At 52.9% G+C, this 5,906-nt stretch overlaps 1 long non-coding RNA gene across 1 annotated transcript; it reads left to right on the plus strand.

Annotated features, from left to right (window-relative positions):
- The first annotated feature begins 294 nt into the window (after nt 1-294).
- Nucleotides 295-5,564, plus strand: LOC131495740 (uncharacterized). Its single transcript, XR_009254089.1, has 3 exons — nt 295-1,656; nt 4,341-4,401; nt 4,894-5,564. It is a non-coding gene; the product is annotated as an uncharacterized LOC131495740 (long non-coding RNA).
- The last annotated feature ends 342 nt before the right edge of the window (nt 5,565-5,906 follow it).

Genomic DNA, 5,906 nt, shown 5'->3' on the forward strand with positions numbered 1-5,906 from the left:
GGGAAACACAAACAGCTTGATCGGAACAGAATCCGGTGGCAAGCCTCTGCAAATTGTTCTTCCAAATGGATTTCTCTCCACTAATCACAACTCTAGAGGTGCACCTTTTCAAGCACCTGCAAGTTCACTAATCAGTATTACGAGCTGACCTTCTTCTAGGTCATCTGTTGCAAAGGTGAAATCTAGTTCTCCCCCCAGAATCTGACGTGCCTGGCTCCGTGGTGGCTAGTCTCTTAGTTCTGTGGGTTCAGGCATGTTTTCATATTTTACTGTTAGAATTGTGTTAGGGGGCACCTGGGTGGCTCAGTCGGTTAAGCATCTGACTTCGGCTCAGGTCATGATCTCATGGTTCGTGGGTTCGAGCCCCGCGTCGGGCTCTGTGCTGACAGCTGGGAGCCTGGACCCTGCTTCGGATTCTGTGTCTCCCTCTCTCTCTGCTTCTCCCCTGCTCATGCTCTATTTCTCTCTTTCTCAAAAAATAAATAAACATTAAAAAATTACGTTAGGATGAAGAGCCATGTATTCAAGTATGAGCTCACATGTGGGTTTCCTAAGTTAAATACTGACAAGTGGATTGCCAGACTATACTCATTTGCTCTCCCTTCTCAAGAATCTTTATTTTAATGCATTGTAAGACCCAGACCAATCTAAGGGTTTCACATCAGTCATTTCCTTCCTTAGTTTGTGAGTTAGAAGCAAGGGTGTCTTTAGGACGTGTGTGTCTTTGGACAAAGCACCCTCTTTGCTCCCGCTGCCTCTATCATATTGCAAAACTCTGGGGACACCGTTCACTTTCTGTTCTATGTGTCCCATAGAAGTCCCCTTTGTGACAGAACATTTTTACAGGTGAGATGGGTTTAAAGGTCCACCTCTTTAAGACGAACTTTTCAATGGAGAGGGACAAAGCCACTTCTTTTGGTTTGGAAATTATAGGTATTTCGATGAACAGCACACACACACACACGCACACACACCCCACTGGTTAACGCTTCCTTTACATTTTGGCCTCCTAAGGTACTTTCCAAATTAAAGGCAATCCAGAGAGGAAACCTTGGGCCGTTTGCCTTGATTCACACTCTCCTACAGATTGCTCCCCGTACAAGGATAATGAGGTTGCGTGCAATGATTGTATCTTATAAGTGTAGAGTTTTATTCATTGTCCTTGGTGACCTGCCATCTGCCCTCAAGCATACAGGGCGCTCTTGTAACTTGGGAATCTTCAGGGATCACGAGACCTCCTCCTCCGCTTTCCCAGAGGGCAGAGTGGGAAGGAACCCAGCCTATGACATGAAAATGGGAACACAGTGTCACCGTGAGCTGACTCTGCCCTGCTTTTTTCAGGGGTCCCACAGCCACACACGGAAATAATCCCTTTGGAGAACAGCTTCTCTGTCCTTCCCATCTGTGAGGCCAAGACTGGCCGAACGTAGCGAATTTAACTTTTATCTCATAATTTCTTTCTACTGTATTTCTTACATTACTTTATCTTTTACTTTTTTCCCCCACTTCCCTCCTAAGTTCACCCTTTGCTCAGGACGTCGCAAGCCGAGTTCTACAAACCTTAAGATTCAGAACGAGATGTCGCACTTAACCAATCGTCTTTGCTGCTTTCATGGCCCGCGTTTCGAATTGAAGAAGAAACTAGAAGGAAGGAAGGTTAGTGGGAAACTATTCCAGAAGAGCTGGAGGCTTTGAGGCCGAGACCCTTCATGCCTATGTGGTTGAACAGACTGTTTCCTGGCGAACGTGTTTAGTAGCCATTGAAAAGAGAGCTTCCCCCCAAAGGAGGATCAAAAGTCACTGCCCCAGGGGTTTCCTAGAGTTGAGCCTTGCCTTACCCGACTCCCATGCTGGCACTGGCAGAAAGCCCCGAGTCCCTAATCACAGCAGGGGACGCCGGATCCACAGCTCAAGGCCAAAACAAAACGAACACACAACGTTCTAGGAGAGACAGTGAGAGTTTTCCCTGTGCAGATTTAAGGTACAGTTTTGGACTCTGTATTTAAGGTACAGAAAACATGTAACGAGACCCTTTCACTGAGAGATTAAAAAATTGGAGGCCAGCCAAGTCAGGTGGCACGAAGGCCATTACGACGTCATCGAATGTGAAACCACCGCCCGCTTCTAGCGCTGCAGGACAAGGGCTCATCCCCCGCCGTCCACGACTCATGTTATTTCCACCTTCTGGCACGTGCCCTTGTGGTAAGCGCCTTCCTGCTGCGGTCCTGGCTTTATTTTAGGAGGCGGTTTCTGTAAATGCCGCGGAACCAGAGCTGAATATTGTCTCAGGCCGGTTCCCCAAGAAGCAGACAAGATTTGCTGGAGGAGGGCTCTGGGCAGGTGTGCTCGCGACCCCTGGAAGGAGGCACGGGGGGCAGACCGGGCGGAGGGCGAAGGTGGACGGCGGTGCAGCTGGGACAGGGGCCTCGGCCAAGCTCCCTGGGTTCCCTGGAGTCGGGGAGGCTGGGACTTGGAGTCTCCGCTAGACCCCTGGCTGCCGGTGGCTTCCAGGGCGGGGGCAGGGCAGCTTCCTCTGGCTCCCGCCGCGGGCAGCCAGAGCCAGTGCTGTGGTCGTGGGCTCTGGCAGCCGGCTGGCTGCAGCCTCCGGCCAGGCCCCGTCATGATCTGGTGATTCAGAGGCTCAGGGAAATGCCTTTGTCCAGGCTGCTGCAGGATTTGAATAACCAAGCTGAGCGGCCCTGTGTTTAGGGTTGCATTAGCTGTCCCGAGCGCGAAGGGATGAAATCAGTAAGTGTCTTCTTAAGGGAGAGCCGGATAGTGAGACTGAGCAGGGAAACCTGGAGGTAGCGGGGCTGGACTCACGACCCCCAAAGAGGGGCCTCTTTAAGCAAGACCTACCTCTGGGTCTCCCACCTCCTCCTGGAGGTTGGTTCCTGTTGGGTCGAGTTGTATTTCTGCACGCTGCCACCGGGCGGCAGTGTTGTGTAACCTTTAGCAGCAGGTGCTCCGGAGATCAGACCCCGTTTCCACCCTGTTCACGTCACCTAAACCCCTATCACCTCATCTAGAAAGCGGGGATAGTAATATTGCTTACTTTGCACGGCCGTTAGGAATATTGATTGAAATAATACTTGTAAGCACCTAGATGAATGGCTCGGAAATAGCTGGTCACTCAGGCCAGAGGGTGCTATGGAAAGCGGGTCCATCTCGAATGTGAGTGACAATCCTTAGCAGGTTTTAAGAAGGATGCTGTCTTTTCTGTGACTGAAAGAGGTGGGAAGAGAGACGGAGTGGGTTGGATGATGGACGAAAATCCAGCTTAAGAATGGAGATAAACTGAAGAACGGCTACTTTTATTTTTTTTATTTAGTTTTATTAAAAAATGTTTAATGTCTATTTATTTGACAGAGAGAGAGAGAGAGAGAGAGCAGGGGAGGGGCTGAGAGGGACAGGGAGACACAGAATCAAAGCAGGCTCCAGGTTCCAAGCCGTCAGCACAGAGCCCGACACGGAGCTCGAACCCACGAACCGGGAGGTCATGGCCTGAACTGAAGCCGGACGCTCAACCGACCGAGCCACCCAGGCGACCTAGAAAAGCTACTTTTAGCCAACAATACGTAGGAAACAAGCTGCAGCTGATATTTCGACAGCACAGCGTCATTGACCTGGGGGCTGGGCAGAGGAACAGCATTTGCCTCGTGGAAGGTGTATGCTTTGGGACTGAATTGGGATAAACCAGGCTGAAGGTGTAGGTCGCGCCCTTGATATCATGACCCATCAGACACCAGGCTCCCAATGCCTGCACACCTCCGCCCATGAAAAAACATCCTGGCCTCAGGGCCAGGGTATGGAGGGTCCAGGCGTCAGAGACACAACTTGCGAGCTGCACCTACACAGACGTGACTCCATCTGCCGGAGCCACTTCTGTCCCCCTCGATGGTCAGCGAAGGCTGATCGTGTCACAACGACCCGATGCTTTTTTCTGTGCCGTCCCCTATTCCCGCCCTCCTGATGTCCTGGTGAGGGCCGCTCTCCCCTCTTACCGCACGCGGGATTCACTCAGTACATCGTTTCTATTTTCCCTCAGCGGTAACAGAAATAGGAGAGGAGCCAGAGTAAGCTGGGAAGTTTCTGATGATGCAGAAAACTTTAGGGATCAAGGACCTTTTGGCCCTGCAGACGTCTGTCTGTGCGACTTGTCCCTTGTCAAGTTCAAAACTCGAGTCTCCAGAAGGACGGAGAAGCCTGGGGTTGCCTTTCGTAACACACAAATGGCGTGACAGATTATCACCATTAAAAATCCATTAATGCATGATTAATATGAATGTTGGGATTTAAATACCCGAATCACCATGCTGCTCCCTCTGTTCTTATCTCAGCACAGGATGGTTCCTTCAGACGGGCTTCCCCGGGGGTGTTTAAAGGAGAACTTAGCGTCAGGTAGGATGATCGTTTTTATTTATGAAAAATAAATATTTTTCCGGCTGCCGTCACCCCCACCCTCACCGGTCATGTTGATAGCTGTTCCTGTGAATGGTATTGGCCAGATGTGGGGGTCCAAGGAGGAGGGCAGAGCTACACAAGACCGTGGGGCTGGCATCTCACCCGCTGGCGGGGGGGGGGGGGGGGTGCGGTGGAGACTTCACGCACAGGAGGGGTCAGGAGGCGAAGGTAAGAGAGGCCCAGATCGTCGCTGATCCCGGATTTGCTGAGGTTGGATTCGTCATCCTGCCCCTGGGTGGAAGAGGCCAGTGTGACCTTGTGACCGCACGCCTTGTGTTTTCTGGTGGCGGGGACGCTTGGTCCTCTGCAAACGGGGTTATTTTTTACACGGAGTACACGGGAATCACATATTTCACAAATTTGCATTGAAGTCTTAAGATAGTGTAGCCCCTGTGCCGATTTTCTTTTTTTACTTTTGTTTTTCAACAGAATGGATTCAGTTTCTGCCCCCCCCGCCCAGGGTTTACATTTCGGTGAATAAGGCGGACAAGACATCAGGCCGCATAAATCGGTGCATCGATACGATGGCGGTGAAGATGCTGATTATTGGTGACGGACTGCGTCTGCCGAGAGCCGTGGGCCCTCAGTCACTCGGCTCAGTGCTTTAAGCGCATCGACTCTGTACGGTGGAGAGCACCTGCGTGGATTCGGTGCTCTAGTTTAACAGACTGGCCCCAGGTCTCACGGTCGGGGGTGCGGCAGGGCGTTTCACGCGTGCGGCGTGCGGCCAGCGCCCGGGTGCTTCTTTGCACGCTATTGCCATTTGAGACGTCCCGGGTGCGTGCGGATGAACGGGAGGCGCAGTCCAGCCAAAGTGAGGCCGGCAGGATTGGAGCGAAACTCAAGGAGGGGAGTGGGAACTAGTGGGATGCAGGACGGTGAGATGGATGGAGGGGGCCACGCGGGCTCAGGGCGGCCTGGAGCTTAGTGCGCTGGGGTCCGGGGATGCGGGGAAAGGCCTGGGAGGAGGTGGCCGGGGGGAACAGAACGGCGACCACACGGTCCCGAGCTCGCGAAGAACAGGCCCTGAGAACTCGGGCAAACGTGGAGGATGCAAAGGCCGGGAAAGCGTCAGGGTCTCCTCTCAGGCTGACCTTGGCGTGACCCGCTGCTCCGGGTCAGTGCGTGGTGAGCCGGCATGAGCAGGGCAAACCAGACGGAATCATGGAAGGAGGGGGGAGATGCGGAGGAAAAGAACAATTATGGAGTGACTCTTCCCTGGAAGGGTTTGCTAGGTCTCAACCTCGTCCTTCTTGAAACTCTGGCCTTCCGGGCCTCCGGAAGTCCCCCTGGCCTATGCTTCCTCCTGGGCCCGATGGCTTACTGTCCCAGCCATAGGGGCCTGTAGGCCCACCGTGTCCTCACTCGCTGGCCCTGTCCTGGCTCTCGCCCTGTTCTCCACCATCACCTGCCGCTGGAGTCATCACCAGGAGTCCGGGTCA

Source organism: Neofelis nebulosa, chromosome 15 (genome assembly GCF_028018385.1).
Source record: "Neofelis nebulosa isolate mNeoNeb1 chromosome 15, mNeoNeb1.pri, whole genome shotgun sequence".
NCBI lineage: Eukaryota > Metazoa > Chordata > Mammalia > Carnivora > Felidae > Neofelis > Neofelis nebulosa.